This window comes from Anser anser (assembly GCF_964211835.1).
Source record: "Anser anser genome assembly, chromosome: 3".
Taxonomy (NCBI): Eukaryota; Metazoa; Chordata; class Aves; order Anseriformes; family Anatidae; genus Anser; species Anser anser.
In genome coordinates, this window is record NC_139722.1 from 96684098 (window position 1) to 96703307 (window position 19210).

The 19210-nt window shown below is 38.6% G+C and overlaps 2 long non-coding RNA genes across 3 annotated transcripts in view; one reads left to right on the forward strand and one right to left on the reverse strand.

Annotated features, from left to right (window-relative positions):
* Positions 1–13634, forward strand: part of LOC310896504 — a 55453-nt gene extending 41819 nt beyond the window's left edge. The window contains exons 2-3 of the long non-coding RNA XR_014581557.1: positions 5721–7058; positions 12143–13634. This is a non-coding gene — a long non-coding RNA (uncharacterized lncRNA). The remainder of the gene's footprint in view (positions 1–5720; positions 7059–12142) is intronic.
* LOC310896503 lies at positions 4189–9698 on the reverse strand. 2 transcript variants are annotated; one of them, XR_014581555.1, is made up of 2 exons: positions 8506–9698; positions 4189–5722 (listed from the first exon to the last, which is right to left on the reverse strand). It is a non-coding gene; the product is annotated as an uncharacterized lncRNA (long non-coding RNA). The 2 variants fall into 2 exon arrangements; XR_014581556.1 differs by having other exon boundaries at positions 8377–8512.
* Positions 13635–19210: the final 5576 nt, after the last annotated feature.

The following is a 19210-nucleotide window of genomic DNA, read 5'->3' on the forward strand; positions in this document are numbered from 1 at the left end:
CCTTAGGGAACTGGGCTCCTAGCAAGATTTTGCACGATACCAATTCAAAATAGACTCCTATAAGAGCCACTTCAGACTTGTTTTAACTGAAGAGTATTTGTGCCAATAAAGTCACTTACTAAGAGATTGCCAGGAAGCAAAAGCAATAGCTAGTCCAGTCCTGAGCAGCTTGAAAATCTGCTACATATGTATTTATACAATGTCTGAGTGCAGGTGCCAAGACATAGCTCAGGGCTCACAAGTTCCACCAGCACAGGAATAATGGAGTTGATTACTGCAAACACACGGCAAGCAAACATGCTTAAACATCTTCAGAGGAACATTACAAAGGCCCCATTTTTCACCATATTTTCTAAATGTAGCAGATGCTGGGGACTGGCTGTCACGATGCAGGTTGCCAGGCATCTGAGAACCACAGTGAATGTGCTGTTAATCATTGGTTGCACTTGATCAGCTCTGAGCAATTATGAAATGTTGCAAGACATTCTTCAGTGGCTCAGTTACAGTAAAATAGAAGCTAATCTCAAAACAAAGAGACTGTCGAGAAGTAATAATTTCTTGAGAACACAATGATACAACCTGCTTAATTCTCGGGCAACTAACGGTGTGTGACGATGTCGTCCAGCTCTGCAAACAGTGCAAGCACTAAGCCAGGGCTGTGGGGAGGCAGTACTGTCAGCCAAGCAGCCAGACTGCTCTGACAAGCGCCTTTCCCAAAGGCCGCGACTCCACAAATCCAGTTTGTACAAGAGCTGAGCTGTGGTAGGTCAGTTGCTTTCTTTTTACATCGCTTGAGAGAAAATAGGATGGGCTGGCTTGAGAAGCAAAGGGAACGCAAACAATCAAAGAAAGGGAAAAAGAACTTGAAATGCTGATTCTGAGGGAAAAAGCAACCTTTTTCAGCAATGCTGATTTTGTGATTAGTAAAAGGAATCCTAATAGTGTTCTGCAAATATTAGTAAGTGTTGAAATAAGACTTCAGTGCTGAAACAGTCATAAGAATATATTTCCTTTAACGAATCAGAACTACCTACCTTACGGCAGACTCATCTTACCACACACTTAAAGAGAGGGAGGTTTGAACCAAAGAGTAAAAACTGAGTTGGACAATTGTTGTTGAGCTTGCTCCTGAGCCATGGAGAAGTGGACTGGGCACAAGGGACTGGTGACACACAGTCTTAGGGTCAGAGAAATGGAGTGAGGCGCCAGCTTGACTTCAGAGAGCTCTACCACCCTGACAAGTTTCCTGTGTGATGCTGAGTGAGATACGTGCTCTCTTTATGTCTCACTCTATCACCCTGGGCTGCTTGTCTACTTATACTGAAAACTCTCCTGTGATCTGTATCTTTCTGCGTAGTCTGTATTAACCTCTTCCTTAAAATTATTTAACTGCTGTTTGGAATCCTTTGGTTTTTATTCCTTTCAGAGTTGCATAATAACAGAGAATATCCCAATGGAAACAAAAGGAGTGAGCTTTTTGGGCCGCAGCTGCTATTCTGCTTTGGCCCTTTGACAGAAGTGCTTTGCCTGTCTCAAACCAAAAGCAACCATCAGCTGCACTCTCTCAGAATAAAATGGGATGCACCCATCCTGCAGACAGCAAGCAGACTTGAGAGCCGGGGCAGAGGCAGTGGTGCTAAACATAGGCAATTGCAAGCACAGCATTGCTATGTGCTGGGCTTCCATGTGGACAGCCCAAGCACCAGACACGAAGCACAGGGAGGAGCAGGTTTTGACAGCTTGCCCCTCGCAGCACTGTGGCGTGGGCTGCCCTTTGTCAGCCTGGGGAACTGTGGTTCTGGGTACAGGAGCACTACTACAAGCCTACTTCATGGTAATTCAGGGAAGGATTAAAAGGCTGCCTAAGGTTTGCACGCAGTGTGTGACTAAGGGCCAGAGTGGATAAAAACTGCCCTTTTGGAAAGCTACAGGTTTTCTTCTTGCCCTTGAAATCACAGGCTCAGATCAGCTATGAAGGAACCCAACTTAATGCATCTATTTTCTCCCGCTGTCCTATAAAGCAACAGCTGATGGGGTGTAAATGTCACAGTGAAAAGGAGTGAAGCCCTGCTGCACTGCTCCACTCCTGAGGTGCTCTGGGCTCTGCTACAGAGCTCTTGTACACTGTGGCTCTTTGAAGGTTTATGGAAAAACATTTGAAAGAGGAAATACTACTCACTCATACACAACTTGTAGGTGGAGGTGGGGGCTGACTTTTTAAAGTTAAAATGGGTTGCTCGCCTCCTGATTTGCAGTGGGAGTCAGATGCCAGATAACACACTTCTCTCTGCACCCAATGCATCTTATCTCCACTCTTTGTGTTTTAAAAGTCTGACCCTGGGCTCTTGTGTGCTACTTAGACTTACTTTGCTAAAGATAAAAATAGCACACAGGAGCTATTTCTGTCATTTGCAAAGCAGTTCTAGCATTTTTTTTGCTTGAATCTTTGGGTACATTTTCCCTTCTGTCTCTCCTCACTCCTCCGCCCCCCCCCCCCCCCCCCCCCCAGGATCCACACGATTAAATCCATATTTTGCAACTGCATTTTTCTTTCCTTCTGAAATTCTTTCAGATTAACCTTATCTGTTATACCAAAAAATCCCTTTAACTGCTTTCTCCAGTCTTTCAGTCTCATCTCAGTGGGCACATTTGCATAAATGTTGCTGTGGTGTTGTACGAATCTTTACAAAGGAATTGGTTTGCAGAGTTTAAAAAATTATAAAAGATTTTACACTTCTTTGCAAATATGCCAACTATATCATCCTTGAAGCGGCATTTAAAATATAGAAAACAGTTAAGCTAAGGAAAGTCAGTCTTCAGAAGATGTGTTTATTTGCATTTGTATTAAAGGTATGTTGTATTAAAATATATTTTAAATGAAAATACAGTCTAATGTGCATTTGCATATACTGAATATGTATATCTGTAAATATGTAATATGTAAGTATGTAATATGTATATATGTAAAGCATGAACTGCTTTAAGGTTCTTTCAATAACACCATCTTTCAAAAAAAATCTTACTAAAGTACAAAATGTCAAGTATTGACTATAAAAAGTATATTAAACATTTTGAGAAAATTGACAGAAAAAGAAAAACAAAACAAGACACCTCAGAGCTATGAAATGATGGTATTATAGTAATATACTATTTCTACATAGCAACATAAATAAATTTAAAAAAAAAAAGTGCTCTACTCTTCTTCAGCTTTATATTCTATTCTTCCCCCATAAATCATAAGTGGTAAAAGGTAAAGTCTGCAATGCCCCTAATTCATTATATCATCAGATAATGTCCAATAGGGAATACCCAAACCCTTCTTTGGTCCTTCTTTTTCTGAGCACAGCATAATAAAGACCACAAGGTGAGCTGGAGCTGTCTGCATTGTGGATTAAACTCAAGCTTGGAGGTAGGGGAGGTCATAACTCCCCTTCTTTTTTCTTGTTGAAACTTCCCTTCGGAAGTTGCTTTCAAAAAAAATTCAAGTAGAAGGAAAATGGAGCTTTTTATAACACTTCTTAAAACAAAATATGTTGCTATGAAATGACAATATTCAAACATACATCCATTTTTAAAATGCAGAAACAAAATGAAACATCTGTTTTGACTTAGTGCCATTGAATTTTAGCATTTGGAAATTTAAAGATTTCAACTTTTGGATTCCCATGCTTTTTATAAAAACAGGCCCCTCCTTCTCCTCCCCCAACCCTTAAACCTCAAATCTGGAAAATATTTAAAGCAGCATGTAGATATTCTCTTTTTCCCTCGCTTCCCTCCCACCCCCTTTTTCCTGCTGTTTTCTAACCATTTCCAGTTGTCAGGAAGATGTGCTGCTAGAGCAGAATGGAAAGAAAAATCATCCTATGAAATAAACCCAAAAGAATATACAGGTGTTTGGGCTGCATGTGTCTGTGAGAGAGATCTTCTCCAATGTTCATGTGTCCTCTAGAGATGCAGACTTTGAAACAAAATGCTTCGAGCCACGTGTTTGCTTCTCTCGTGCATGTTGGTTAAAATGCATCTCTAGGCTGATCCTCTTTATACCTACAGCTAAACTGAGGAAGCATTACTGCTGCCGGAGGGGATTGTCTGGTATGGTAACTAAATCTGTGAAATGGGAACCATCCACTTTAAATAGGAATAGCAATATTTCTCTTCCTTTGTAAAGTACTTTGAGATTCACAGAGGAAACAGACCTGTAGAGCATGATTACAGGACTTATTTGCTTTGCAATTACTGACACTCACAGCACAAAGAGAGTTTTATGCCTTCTTAATAAGGTGCAAAGAAAGAGTGCAAAAGCATGTTGTTGGTTTTTTTTTTTTTGTTTGTTTGTTTTTTTCTTCTAGGACTGTTTCTGAAGAAGTCCCATTGCTGTTCCTCATACACCGTTAGCCTGTCACTTCTGAAAATAAGGTGACTGAAACCTGTCACCTCTGAAAATAAGGTGACTCCCTTTGAAAATACAGGATGTTTTGGGGTGGTCCAGAGTCAGCAGTAACCAGCAAAGATCATCTGGAAAGTAACTGAGAGCTGAAATATTTTACCTCCTCTCTCCTAGCTTTCATTTGTTCACCCGAGTATTTTTTGCTTTCCTGAAAGGAAAACATTGCTGGTTATTGTAATAGCCATGAATGTGCGCGCAGATATGAAGGTGTCAGCAGCCTCTGGGTGTTTCTGACACCACTGAACTACCCAGGTTGAGCTCAGGGGGTTCAGAACCAGAGCTGGTCTCCACGTCATGCCAACTTCTGAAATGTTCTGATGGGACTTTTGAAATATGAGTTTTGTTAAAACACAGGACGGGATGCAGCTATTTCCATGACCATCTCATTCCGTAAATGACTGATTACAGGTTTACAAATAATTGCTTTAGATTCCTCTGGTTAGTCCTCTGGTTGTCTTCTTCTTGTCCTCTGGTTATCTTCTTACTTGCCAGGTGCTTATGCTGGTATCATCAGTCCGCATTTTGTGGGATCTGGATGGACACTTGATCCCTGTCTCCCATTTAGGTTTGCCATTTCTGCATCCCTGAAGAAGTCTCCTTCGAATAACACTGAAGCTGGACAACTGGCACGTCAATGGGGGTCATAGGGCTGTCTGGAGAACTTGAAGGAAATTGCTGGCTGTGGCTGCCATTTGTCTTTTGGATGAAGAAACTGCCAATGTCTTCTTCTAGGAGAGAGCTCACTCTTAGCAGCAAAAGAGCAAATGTCAATCTGCGTTGCACTAAACACTTCCCATTGAACAAAGGTCTTGGAAAGCTAGTTTCTTACTTTGTTTCCTGGTCATTACCATGTGGGTCTTCATATTAAGTATAAAATTTTAGAAAATCAGAATCCCACTTGCCACTTAGGGGAGAATTTTAGTAGTAATACTGCTGGGCTCTTTGTTTGCCTTGAACTGTACTTGGGGATACTCGTCACACATTTTGCTTCAAATAAAATTTACCCTTCTGTGTTGCATGTTCTACTAGTATTGAGCTTTTCTTGAATAAGCTGTCAGGACCAGAGGGAGGATGAGCAGAGAGATAGATTGTAGTTCTCCTTCCTCCAGCTGGACTGTTGCTTTTTTTTGTTTGGCAAAACGGAGACAATCCCAACTTCAGCTCCAGCCTGTGCTAGTAACTGACAGGCACGAAAGGACAATCTGGTATCTAGTGACTGGTGGACTTCAGGGAGGCATTAATCATGTTTTCTTTCCTTTTCATGGGTCCACAGGGCTGATAGAGAGGAAAACATGAGAAATAGCCTGAGTTCCCTCCCAGTAAGTTTTGTTTGTTTGCTTTACTATTATGCAGACTTCACGGTTAGTTTCCACTGCAGTGGTGTTTCAAAGTTCATTGCTTTTTATTCAAAGTTACTTTATTGTACTGTGACAACCATTTATGTGCTGTCTAATAGAGATTGTTATACTAATGGATGTCCTGTTTCAGCGAAGTTTGTGTCTTACAGTTCAATTCAACGAGTCAAGCTTCAAGCTATTATTGTGTGAGTATTCGTAACTGTGGACTTTGCAAAAGCACACAAAGGAAAACATCCACCCTTATGACTGTTGAGTAGATAATGCTGTGGAAATAGTTTTCCCTGCAAGTCAGTGGCATGTAGTAATGACTTTCATTGGCTGTAACTTTCCTTTGAAAGCTGAAATGCTGCCTGGTGCTGGTTGACACTGATATCTAAAGCAAGAGTGCCAATCTACTTTGTCATTTAATACTTCCTAAATATATATATATATATATTTATATTTTCAAACAAAACAAAACAATTAGATTAAAAATGTCTTTTGCAGCCTGCCCACTGAAATTAGTAGTGTTCCATAGAGAGAGGGAGCTCAGGATTTTGCCCACAGTCATGATCTATCTTAAAATATCACTTATTGTTCCTGGTGAGCATCAGTAAAGACTGCAGTCAAACTATCTCTACATTTGATAAGACTGCTAGGGTAGACAAGGACAAATTATTCCAGAAAGAGTGGTTAAAACATGCTCCTGTGGGTTTTATGGTTGCACGGTTTAATCCACCCCTCGGCAAATCTGCTGTCCTACCAGTACTTTCCAGTTGGTAGTTCTTATATAGGTATATTCTAGCTTTGAACAAAGGTGAACAAAGACTGGAAATGTTATATTGCAGGTATATCTCTACATCTGAAAAAGTAATTTTGCTGGATTAACAGCCTGATGTAGAAAATGGTAGAGCTTTTTTTTTTCTGTAATGTTTTAGCTGATATTGAAACAAATGTGGTAGGTATACTCTGTGGAGGTAAATGCTTATTGTCAAGCTCATTATAATTGACAGAAATTTAAAAAACAGGCTTCTAATTTTAGGTATCGACTTAAATATTTAACACCCACAAAATTTTACTACAGTTAGATGCAAATCAGCTGTGTAAATGAAAGGATTGAGGCACAGTGTATGAGCCATGATGTACCTGTCCAGTTAACAGACAACTGTTTATGCCCTATTTTACAGCATTTGAATGTCCGCTTTGTGAAAGTTTGAGGTGTATTAAAAGATGTGGAGAGCCTGTACTTTCTATTCATAAGGATGGAATCTCAGGTATGCCTTCTTGTGCCATTGGTGCATTTGAAAATATGAGCTCCCAGGCTGTGTGAGCAGCTGGGTGTTTTTATGTCCAGCTGTACAGTAATTTCCTCGTTACAGTTTAATCTTTGTGTGCATATTAAAATTTTGTGAACCGGCTTGTTTCTAATCAGATATGCGACCTACTTTTAAAAAAATTGTGCAATTCTAGATAATTTAAAATTTGTTGTTAGGCTTGTAGCAAATAGCTACTGAGCCACTATTGCAATGAAGGAACTGAAAAAATAATTAGCATTGAAATTAAATCAAAATTATCATCAGGTCTAAATAAACTTGTTGAATACTTTTGTTTCAATAATACCAACTTTTAAGTCATAAAGCTTCAATCAAGCATACATTTGTTTGCTTTGTTCTCATTATTAGCTTTGTGTCAGTCACTGAAAGGAACTGGTTTTTGTGGTGAAATTAGACAGTCCTTCAGGGGCTTGCAGGAGCCTGCAGGATCAGCATCTTAAATCTGATGTGTTATATTTAGTTTCAAGGAAAGCCAGGTGAATAAATTGTAACTACATACGCAGTTAATTTGCTTCCTTTGGCTTGTAAGTGAGAGCCTAGACATTTCACAGTTCTTGATTATTAACCATTTTTGTTGGCTTGAAGGAGGTGGATGGTCTGTAAGAATGCTGTTAAACCTGGGGTGCACGGTGTATGTGCGGGTGCCCACACAGCCCACCTCAGGCCAGTGACTGGGATGCAGTACTTCTCATACCAATTTTAATTTAATTTTATATAGCAATTACTGAAATTTATGACAAAAACCCCATCCCTCTCAGAAAAGCTTTCTCCACCTATGGCTCAATTTTCCACTACTCACAGGTAAAAAGAGCTCAGTAATGAACAGTGCAGCAGGTAAGTGAAAAGAGAAACAAAAAGAACTTGATAGACATTCTCATGAATTAAAATAAATCCTCAAGGACTATTAGTAAGATTACACAAGTGAGCACCAACTTTACATATCTATGCACTAAATCTTTAACCCCCCTGTGAACTCATTATTGTTGCTTTCTAGAATAGCACTGGAGAATAAAATCACTTTTGAAAGAAATTTGTGGGGTTTCATGAATGCCAGTGATGAAGATCCCTGCTGTTCCCATGTTCACCTTAAAAATTTCATATCAGCAATGTCTGAATAAGAAGCAACACAGGAAATTAAGAAAACCCTGCTGAAACCTTTTCAGGGTATATTAAGCTGTGAATCAGATGAAGAACTTGTCTAAACAGATTAATTTCAACAGTACTTAGCTTGTACAAAGTCATTATGATGTACACATACCTTACCATAGCCAAAGTGCTTTTGTTCTTTGCAAGGCTCTATTAGAGGTAAAAATCTGTAGAGACAAGTTGGTTAGCAGCCTGATCAGCACCCAGGATATTGCAAACACTGCTGACTGCTGTTACTGACCTTTGAATGCCACACGTTTCTGCGTTTGCTGGCGAAAGACACAGCCTCTTGTCAAAACATCCCATCAGAAAGGAGAAAGTGCTTGCTTGCTTCTTCTTTTGATGGAGATTTGGATGATTCAAACTCCAGACATTTTAAGAAAGTAAAAATGTTTGAATGCCTGATGGATGAGTCACAGTGTAATTTTGGATCTGTCTGTTGGCATTACAAAGTATCCATTGTAGTGAAAGGATTTCCTGATCTTGAAAATGCTACTGAACCATTGGCTTATAACAGCAAACTTTTTTGCAAAATCTCTGACATTAAAAATGTCTTTTTAAGCTTTCCATCTGAGACACACCTTGTTTTTCTGTCAGGCACTCTCAGGAGAATTTACTCTGCATTTTCAATATTGGAGGTTTCTGTTGTCAGGCAGCTCAGTAGGGAGGAAGAACCAAGAGCTAACTTTGCACAGAGTGCAGGCAGAATGATTTGGAACCTGCTGTCTGGAGACCATTGCTATGACCATTTTGAACTTCTGACTTAAATTCATTTTCAACTAGGTCTTACTGAAATTCAAAAAACAAACAAGCAAACAAACAACAACAACTAAAAAACACCAAAATGTAGAATGCTTACCTATTAATGAATGCAACATGAAAGTAGTAAAAGCAAATAACAATAATCAAGTACACAGAGCAAAAATTCATGAAATGTTGCCCATATATTCTAACAGATAGAAAAAAGTCAGGGATCTTGATGTTCCTTCTAAAACTGCCCAATGACCACACAATGTGCCATGCTTTAATTTTGCTCTCTGCTCTTACACTTAAGAGCATCTATGTATTTATGCATAAATGTATTTCAAATCTCACATTCAGAAGTTTGGTATGTTCAAAACCTTAACACTGGATAATTTTTAAAATGTCATTCTTTTCTGTTTTTCATTCTCAAGATAGAACTAGGGAAAAACAAGAAAAGATTTCTGCAATGCTGGGAACACTTTGCAATTATTTTTTATTTAGAAACAGGTTGGCCAGTCCTCTCCTGAAATACAAAAATAGGTTTTCTGTTTGTCTTCTCCACCATAAAAATCTCTGGTGTCTACTCAAGTGTATACTGAAGTATACCCCACCTTCTAGTTTTCTGTTTTAATAGGCATTGAAGCCAAAGTGCAATGTTTGCATAACATTTTAAACATTATCCACACTTGATTTCTGTGAAGTGATTAGTTCAAACACATGATGTTATCTTTTGTTTGTTTGACTGATATTTTTATATTTCTTAATAAGAAAGATTTGCATTTAGTTAAAATTGTAACATCTACCTTCAGACATTTAGCATCAAGTAATTACTTGATTTATTTGTGGCATAGAAAACAAGTGTTTTGGGGTCAAGACCTGAACTTCAGGGAAATTGGCATTACATTTGTATTCATAGATGTCAACAGAAATTTGCCACCCCACTGCAATAACCAAGATGGCTAGACATTGCTTGTTGAGTAAGAAAATACTGAGCACTTCATGAACCTTAAAATGCTGTTGCAGATAGTCATGCTCACAACCTAAGTACATATTGTATCTAAGTATTTCCTAGTTTGGACTAGTTTCCAGATTCTAGACTAACAAACTAATTGTTCCGTGAGATAGCGCAATCATAGCTCACAAGTATTTTCACAGACCACCTTTTCAAATATATAGAAGGCAGTGATCAAGTCAAGGTATGTTTATTTTAACTCACACTTTTAAAAAAGTGGGCCATGAACTCAGGAATTTTAATAAGGGACAATGTTGTCTTTTCATTGCAAAATTAATTGGTGAGGAGAGAGAAAAAGGGAGAAATGTTTCTTCTTGACACAAATTTGGTATATATTACATTCATCCATGAAAAGAGTTCAAGACTGATATTACCTTTCTTTCCTACATCAAAGGAAGAATATTCAAGTAAGCTTTTCTTTGAATCAGTGGAAACATGACACAAAAGTATTTCATCTTTTCTTCTCCTAATAACTATAATTCTGAGCATCTTAAGGGTGTGGAGGAGCCATAGCAATTCTTCAGAAAACAGGATTATTTTTTTTTTAAGACAGCATGAAAGTAAAAAGAAAGATAACCTTTTTCCAAACTCATTGAAATTCTCAACCTAAAGCAACCTTGCATTCACTTTAACTTTCAACACTCCCAGTAGTGCTAGCTGCTCCAGAGGCAGACTGGACACGTCTTTGTTAAGAAAGCAACCCAGTTCATGGGCTCCAATGGGCTTGCTCTTGGGTCTCAGCACTCCCCAGCCTCAGCCAGGTTTGCTGAGTACTATTTCAACTCAGGTCTGTTTTGGCATGAGAGACATGATCTCAATCGCATGTCAAGGTGAAGGCAGATAAACTGATGTTGATATTGAATAAAGCCCACTCCAAGGAAGAAGAGTTGCAGGGTATCCCAGGTGTATGTTTTGGACCCCGTGCAGGGTTTATCAAGTCTAAGAACAATTTTCCATCACTCTATCTTCTCCCTCAGCAAGGGACAGAGGACACCAACCAAGAAAAAAAAAAAAGATGCATTGTAGGTTTTCTGCATTTCAAAGATGAATCACCAACCTCAAAAGATGCCTTACTTGAAGAGCTTAACAAACATCTATGAGAAAGCCCCTGGGCAGGCAGCCCATGCCCCATGAGCATGCCTCTCACTGGGCTGGCCAGCCCTCCGAATGCTACACCAGTGGTATTTAGAAATCTGTCAATATGCATGGCTCAGGTGTAACATTACTGAACACCGTGTACAGTATTTTGTGCCTGTAAAAGCCAGAACAACTTGCCCCAACTATGGGGCAAGTGTTGTGCACAGCTCGTATTTCCTGGTGGTATTTGCATTGGCAATGTTGTTTGGAATCCAGTGTGTTTTAGTCAGAGTGTTTACCCTTCTGTCTATGAAAAAGTAGCCACTGGATTTGTTTCCCGTGGAGGTGGAATATGATATTTCAAATTCTAGCTTTTTAAACAGCATTTTCCTCATTTTTTTTTCTTTCCCATTTTCTTTTAGCAATTTCTCCTTAAAGCTTTTTTCCTGACTTTTTATTTTCTATATTTTTTTCCACTGCATATTTTCACTAAAGCTTCATTCAGTTTTGGGCATTTCAGATTGGTTTCCTTACATTGGTAACGGTATTTTGCTGTAGCCAATCCTTGCAAAGTTACCTACATTTTTGTACACATAAAGACTATCTGTTTGCATTTTATTTTTGATTTAGTTTTAAATAATTAGATAATTGTAAATTTCATTAGATTAATATTGGAAAGAAGAGTGAACCACTGAAATTTGAAATCAATGTATTTATTAACACTTGTTTTCAGTTACAGATGTTTGTTATTCAAACAAAAACTGAAGCTAGCATTTCTTTCCAGGCTGAGTGATAATTACTGAAGGAGCAGGGAAAAGATCCTGCAGTTGTTGTCTGTAGGTATTTCAAATTCCTATTTTGAGGTCTGAAAACACTATTACCCCATTTTAGAAATTTTTATTCTTCTACTGATGAACAGAAAGCAACTGATATCTGTAGGCCCTTTTTCCATTCAGAAAACTTGAAATTCTTAATTTTGCAATATCAGATTAGCTGTTGTGTTGACAAACCTGAATCTGACACTTTTTTTTTTTTTTTTCCCTAGGGCTCCAAGCATCTTCGTTTCTAGAAAGCAATGTTACCCTGGTGTCTTCAGACTGGCTCCTGAGATATAAGATTGAGTATCTTCCACCCTGTAAAACCTCAAGCTTTTTTGAGTTGCCTAGTAGATATTAGAGTAACCCGGTGATGATATAACCAAAATGCTACTAATAAACATACTGCAATGAATGCTTTTATTTCCATATTAATTCTTACAAAATAATAGGCTTCTGGCCCTTAGAATTGCTCCTGTGATATGAGCTCTACTTTATAACCCTTGGGGTTTCATTAGCCAAGACACACATTCAGAGCTGTGCATTGCATAAGCTTTTCAAAGACCTTTTTCTTGCTCAAGGAAGAAAAAAAAAGAAAAAAAAGGAAAAAAAAGTACTTTCAGTGTTTTACTGTTTGAAGAAACCATTTGAAATCATTTGTTGCTAGTTCTTCAGACGTTATTAAATTGTATGAAAAACAAATATATGAAACATTGCTGAACCTTCTCACCATACTCTGTCTGTAAAATGGGTTAAAAACCCCAAAACAAAGGTATTTTGAATTCTGCAAGTGTTCTGTTCACTACTGAACTATATGGAAGAGATAAGGTTTCAAACATGCTGAGAGGGTTTCCAGCTTCCAGCCAATGCTGTTGGGTCCAGCACTGCATCCCCATGAGTCCTAAGTATTCCTCCTTGCTCCAACTTTTGTGTCCTACTTCAGTTGGACTGGTCCTGAATGAAGCTCACTGACTTCACAGTCTTTCTTTATAAATATTTTCTTTCTCTTTGTTGTTATTCAGCAGTGTTATGACAGAAAACACTGATTGGTTTTGCATGAACACCCTCTGTTCCTTGTGTAAAGTTTATTAGCAATGGTGAGTCAGGGGAATAATTTGTTTAAGTACTGATACAAGCACTGCCATTTATTTTGGAAATAAATTGCTGAGAAGAAGGCTGTACAGCAAATGTTTGCTGATTCTGCATATAGTTCCTACAAAACCTGACCTTGTCATTCCTACAAAACCCGACCTTTCCTTATGTTTTATAACAACCTTGTGAAGTCCACTTGCATTATCGGGTGACAGATTCCAAAATCAAGAATCACACATAAAAGGCAAAAAAGTTTGGGTTGTTGCCCTAATTTCTGTCGGGGGTTGCACAATATTTCCCATGAAACAGCCACTTTACAGAAGAATTAAGTGCATGCTTCCCTCCAACAGCTCTGCCAAACCACCTCAATGGGATGTAGACTGAGTGGGTAGCCCTAATATCTAAACTGTCCCTCCTGAAGATAAAAAACCAAACCAAACAAAACAAAACATTGTAGAGTGGGAGAGGAAGCGCAGAAGAAGCTGTGTGGAAGTTTTTAAAGTAAATTATTGAGCAATGCATGGTGAGCTGAAACACTGCCTAATGCCTCAGAGTGAACCACTTCTAATTCCTAATTATTACATCTTTTTCTTGACCTTGAGGGACCTCAGAATGCTCTTAAGCATGATTTCCAAGCCTTTATTAATCAAGGGAAAAGAAACTCTGTTCCTTGGACTGTATCCTCTCCTGCAATGTACTTAGGCTTAATGATGCATCAAGTTTACAATGAGCATTTTGACAGTCCAAACAGATGCATTAATCATTCTGCATTAACTCAATTTTTAGAGGAGTGGGAAAATGTCCTGTGTGTTCTTATGATATGGAAAAATATGCCTATGCATTGTCCACATGATACAAGAAGAACCATGGACTTCATTTCCCAAGGCACTCTTTCAAAATAGAGAAAGAATTTCATTTGGAAAAATCACTTCAAGGCTTTCAAAGATGTGGTCCAGGTGGGTCACCCAAAGTTTCTGAGTATTAAATCTATAATGTGATGATAATTTCTGCTCTGAAAGATTATATGGTTTTCTTTGCTTTAGCCAAATCCATTTATTAATTAAACCAGAGAAAAGGGACTAATGAAACTAATTTCTACAATAACCTGTGAGAATCAGATGTCACCCTCCCACAAAATATGAAGTGCAGCTGCCCTCATGTGTTAGTTCAGTCCCTGGGCTGCTGTAGAGGATTCACAGCCACCTCATCTCCATTTCAGAGAGTGCATAATGGAGCAATTTCATAACCTTTTGCCTACCCTGGGATATCTATCACCATAGCTTCAAGAGACATGACTGAGGTGGGATTTAGCTATACCCAGTAAAGATGATTTTGCCTTGATCTTGTTCATGTTTATGTGAACAGGAGTTAGACCTTGTAATAGTTCAGGGCAGTTTTAAATTAAATCTACCAAAATACAGTCTAAATATCTGCAAAGTTGCCCATTAATTAAAGATGCTGCTGCTCATGATTCCAGGCAGCCAATATGGCTGTAATGCTGCTAGCCTCAGTTTTGCGGCAGAGTTGTAATGTGCGTGACATCATCTAGAGCACCACATCAGGTGTATCTTCAGTGAAGACAGAAAAACATTGCACTACAGAATGAACCTTTATGAATATCTATTTCAGATTTGCTGTGTCTACGTGATAATGGCTGGTGAGGGAGAAAGGAAGACATTTACCCACTGCTTGATTCCACAAGTCTGCACAAAGACACATACGTCTGAAACAGCCTGAGTTGCAGGATTTAGTTAACACTGAAATGCCTGATGTTAATAAAACCCAAAGCTGTTATATTTTTCCATTTCTGCCCAAAATTAAAGTTAGAAACCTGTTGCATGCTCCATCTCATGCAGAATATGGCTGTTCATTTCTATCAGCTGTGCTTCTAAAGACCTCATTGACACTGGTCTAATTTGAAAAATAAAAGCCCACAACTTGATGTGTTGACCCTTTTCAAAACTCAGGTAAGTAAGGCTGAGATTTAAATAATTCACAAGCTTAAGACAGGTTAGGTTCAACCATTTAGTTTTATGTTTGACTTCTTTAGGAACTTTACTGTAGTTTTTTGTTTTGACCTGGACAGTATTTTGTTCTGTAATACAGAATCATAGAATCACAGAATATCCCGAGTTGGAAGGGACCCATAAGGATCATCAAGTCCAACTCCTGGCACCACACAGGTCTGCCCAAAAGTTTAGACCATGTGACTAAGTGCACTTCTTAAATTCAGACAGGCTTGGTGCAGTGACTACTTCACTGGGGAGCCTGTTCCAGTGTGCGACCACCCTTTTGGTGAAGAACCTCTTCCTGATGTCCAGCCTAAACTTCCCCTGCCTCAGCTTGACACCGTTCCCGCGGGTCTTGTCACTGGTGATAACGGAGAATAGGTCACCTGCCTCTCCACTCCCCCTCGCGAGGAAGTTGTAGACTGCGATGAGGTCCCCCCTCAGCCTCCTCTTCTCCAGGCTGAACAGGCCCAGTGACCTCAGCCGCTCCTCATATGTCTTCCCCTCTAGGCCCTTCACCATCTTCGTCGCCCTCCTCTGGACGCTCTCCAACCGTTTAGTGTCCTTTTTGTACTGTGGTACCCAGAACTGCACACAGTACTCGAGGTGAGTAATCAGCAGCAAATCCAGGAATGGCTTCAATAGTATTTACTCATTCACTGTATTTCTATTGTATTTCCCTTATGCAGCTGGTCAGACCTTCACCTGGAGGGAGTAAACATGGTTTCTTTTGTGACATTCATTGAGGCTTGGGTCTGACTGGCAAATCCTTCAAGTTTTGGTACAATCATGCTTTACTTAACAGATAGAAAAAAAAAAAAAAAAAAACCAAAAAAAAAACCAGGGAAACCAATAAATCAATGCCCTTTTCTCAAATTCGAGTATGCCATTCTACAATACAAAGCAATAAACAAGCACAGTAGTACTTTCTTATTTATTCAGTATTAAGGAAAAAAAAAAAGTGTATCTAAGATATTTTTATTCAGAATAATACAGGATTTTCATCACTTTCACAGCTTTCCTCATGGTGACTGATCTATATTTCTACTTTTAGCAAAGGCTGAACCTAGCAACATTGTGAATGGTAGAGACAAGACTCATTACATCTTCTCTGTCACTTAACAGAGAAGGCACGTTGCCCCAAGCAGTAAGAACAGGAGGCAGGAGAAGGAGGGGAGGACAGTTGCCCTAGTTTCCCTTCCTCAGAAAATCCTCACCTGGTAAAGAAGTATCATCTAGGCATGGCTCCTAGAAAGGAGTTTGCAAATTCTTTTTATCTTTCAATCTTTTATTTGTCTACAAAGAAAATACAACAGCACTTCTACCCATCTCGACTATTGTAAGCATTGAGGAATTCATATTAAACCTATTTCAAGTTTGCTGCTGATAAGAGCTGTAGAAACACAAAGCAAAAATATTTAGAATTGGTCAAAAATAATATAATTTCTGTAGCTGAATTCAGTGTTTGTTTTCTTTGAATTAGGCCCCAAAGTTCCACTTAAAAAATGAAACTTTCCAGATTATTTGATTTAGACTTTATCTGAGTATTCTCACTTGAATAAGACTTAAAGATTTGTTTTCAGCTCAAGTCATATAGAAGGCTGAAGTTAATATTTTGATAACACATTTCACACAGAAAAAAAAATGTGGAAAAATTAATACATCCCTATACATCTCTGTGAAATGTTTCCTGTAACCTTCTCAGCCAGACTGCACCTCATTATCTTGATAGAAATATTTTTTTTTAATAAAATACCCATAAACTAAGACTCCTAAAAAAATATTAATAATAATAATAATAAAAAAGCCTACTATTTCAGAGACTTGATGTCTTTGACCTACCAATTTCTCTGACGAACAAAATGAATCTCAGCCATCTGTTTTCAGTTATCTGGCACAAGCAAGTATTTCTTGTAGTTTAATCTTTGATTAAGCTGAGAAGGGAAATGAATAATTTAATTGAATTGCATTTCTATTTGGAAGATTTATTCACAGGATTAGAAACTGTCTACCTTCCCATGTCACAAATACAAATGAATCCCATGCCCTTAGTCTACTCCGTGGATGCTTGCCTACATCATGAAGGATGCACATAATCTGATACTGCTGATGGCATTACATCAGCAAAAGGATCAGGGCTGTAAAAGCTTAGACAGTAAAATGTACTCAGAGCCGCATGAGACACTCAAAGATAACTTGTCTACTTGTAGTTCAATCTGGCTCTAGTGGAGCATAATTAGTTCTCTTTATCAAGTTCACTGAATTTTTTGCTACGTTGAAGAAGAAAATTTCCTCGTTTTTCTTTGTAACCTTTCTAAAGCTGCTGGAAGGCTGCAGAGCCGTCTCAGATGACCAAGTACACATGAGAAATTCTGGGCATGCCGAAATACCCCTACTAAAGCAAATTAGTTGAGATTTCTCTAAAGATAACACTGATAATTTTTGTTAATGTAGTTGGATTTGCTCACTATTGCAAAAGGTAATTGAAAAATGGTCTCTAGATCAAGGTCAAACCTTTGGGCATTAAAGCTTTTGCTTCTTCATAGAAAATAACAATCATTTCTCTGGAAACACTCCAGATCACTCAAATGCATGTCATTTCCTCAGCTTCTAGGGCAAGAACAGCAGAATATTGTTTTAATCTTTCCAGGTAACATAGTTACGCAACCTCAGATTTTATGAACCTACATTCCTTCCAACTGAAAGTACAACTTAATTAAACTGAGGAGAGGGCTGATAACATTAATCAAGGGTACAGGAAAATTACTCATTTGCCTCTGTTTCTTAAGCAATAACTCAGATGAACAGATGAAGAATGCCACCTACAGTTAAGGTCAGGAATCTTGGTCTCTCCTGGGGTACCTGTTTTGGGTTTCTACTGTGTGACTAGAATATGAACGAACAGTTGCTAAGTCGTAAATACTGCATCATACTGAGCAGGGTAATTAAGAGCTGAAGCTGGATGATATTGCCAAAAGTATAATACAATAACTTATGAATTTATAAAAAAAAAAAAAAAGGATTTAGACTATGATTGTCCTGTAAGCTTGGGCGTTCATCACTCCCTTCAAAAGAATATGCAACTTCTTCTGTGAGCATATATGATATTTTTAAAAACACAGTGTGCTGGGCTTCAGAAGGGACACGTGGTAATTTACAGCAGGGAGAATGCGTTGAAATAACAAGAGGCACATTACAGACTTTTACCATTGTGCTACAATGCAGTAAAAGAGAGTTAAGAGGCAGGTAATTTAAGCTGAATGCAGTATGATAGAAAAGATTATTTTTTTCCCAACAGAAAATTATCATACTACACAAAGTATCTTAAAACAAACCATCTTACTACCTTGAGATACTTTGCAATAGTGACAATAGTTGAATGCACAGTTTTGGGTGTTGATTAGGCTATTGGAATTAGAAGAAGAAACACTACATGTGAATGAAATCTGGAGGGGAGTATTCTACCCTCTTATCAATTAGAAAGGGCTCAGGATAGGACAGCAGCCTTGCTGGCTCTTTTAACTTCATTACTCAAGCATAATTGTACATGAATCAGTTGATTTAATACTGGCTTCTTGGCCTTCGGACATGGTCCAACTTCCAGCCCTCTGTGACTCTACCTTGCTTTCCAGGCAGAATGATACATATGCCGCTTCAAAAAGATGGGTCTCACAATGAGTATCCAACAGTGTGCAAAAGAACACAGTGTCTGAAATCTGTCTCTGTAGGATATTTTCTAGCTTTTGACAGCAATACCCTTCTGAGCAGAGCTTGCACAAATTATAATTTCTTAAATTCTAATGCTGACCAAACTATCAATTCTTTGGACATTATTAAAGGGATTGAACTTGTGATATACACTAACCCAGGTTGATACTGCCCTTCTGAAATAGCTCAGGTTTGTGACATTGCGATTTTACTTTCTGTTTGGGCTATAACTATGTTTTTAGTTTACCTATTTGTAACCTAGACACTTTTTTTCAAATTGCATAGAGAACTGTGCCTTCTTAGCTGTCTCCAGCTGAACCTAGAAGTGCTACTCTCCAAGTGTGCCCTGATGGACCACTGCCCACTGAAGACCATCCTGGGGCTGTGAGTGACATGCTGTGCTCCAGGGTACTCATGATGGCTCAGACACCAACTCCCTGGTCTTGGCTGGGGCAACGTGACTTAGTTCCCCCTCACTCTAAGGCAGAG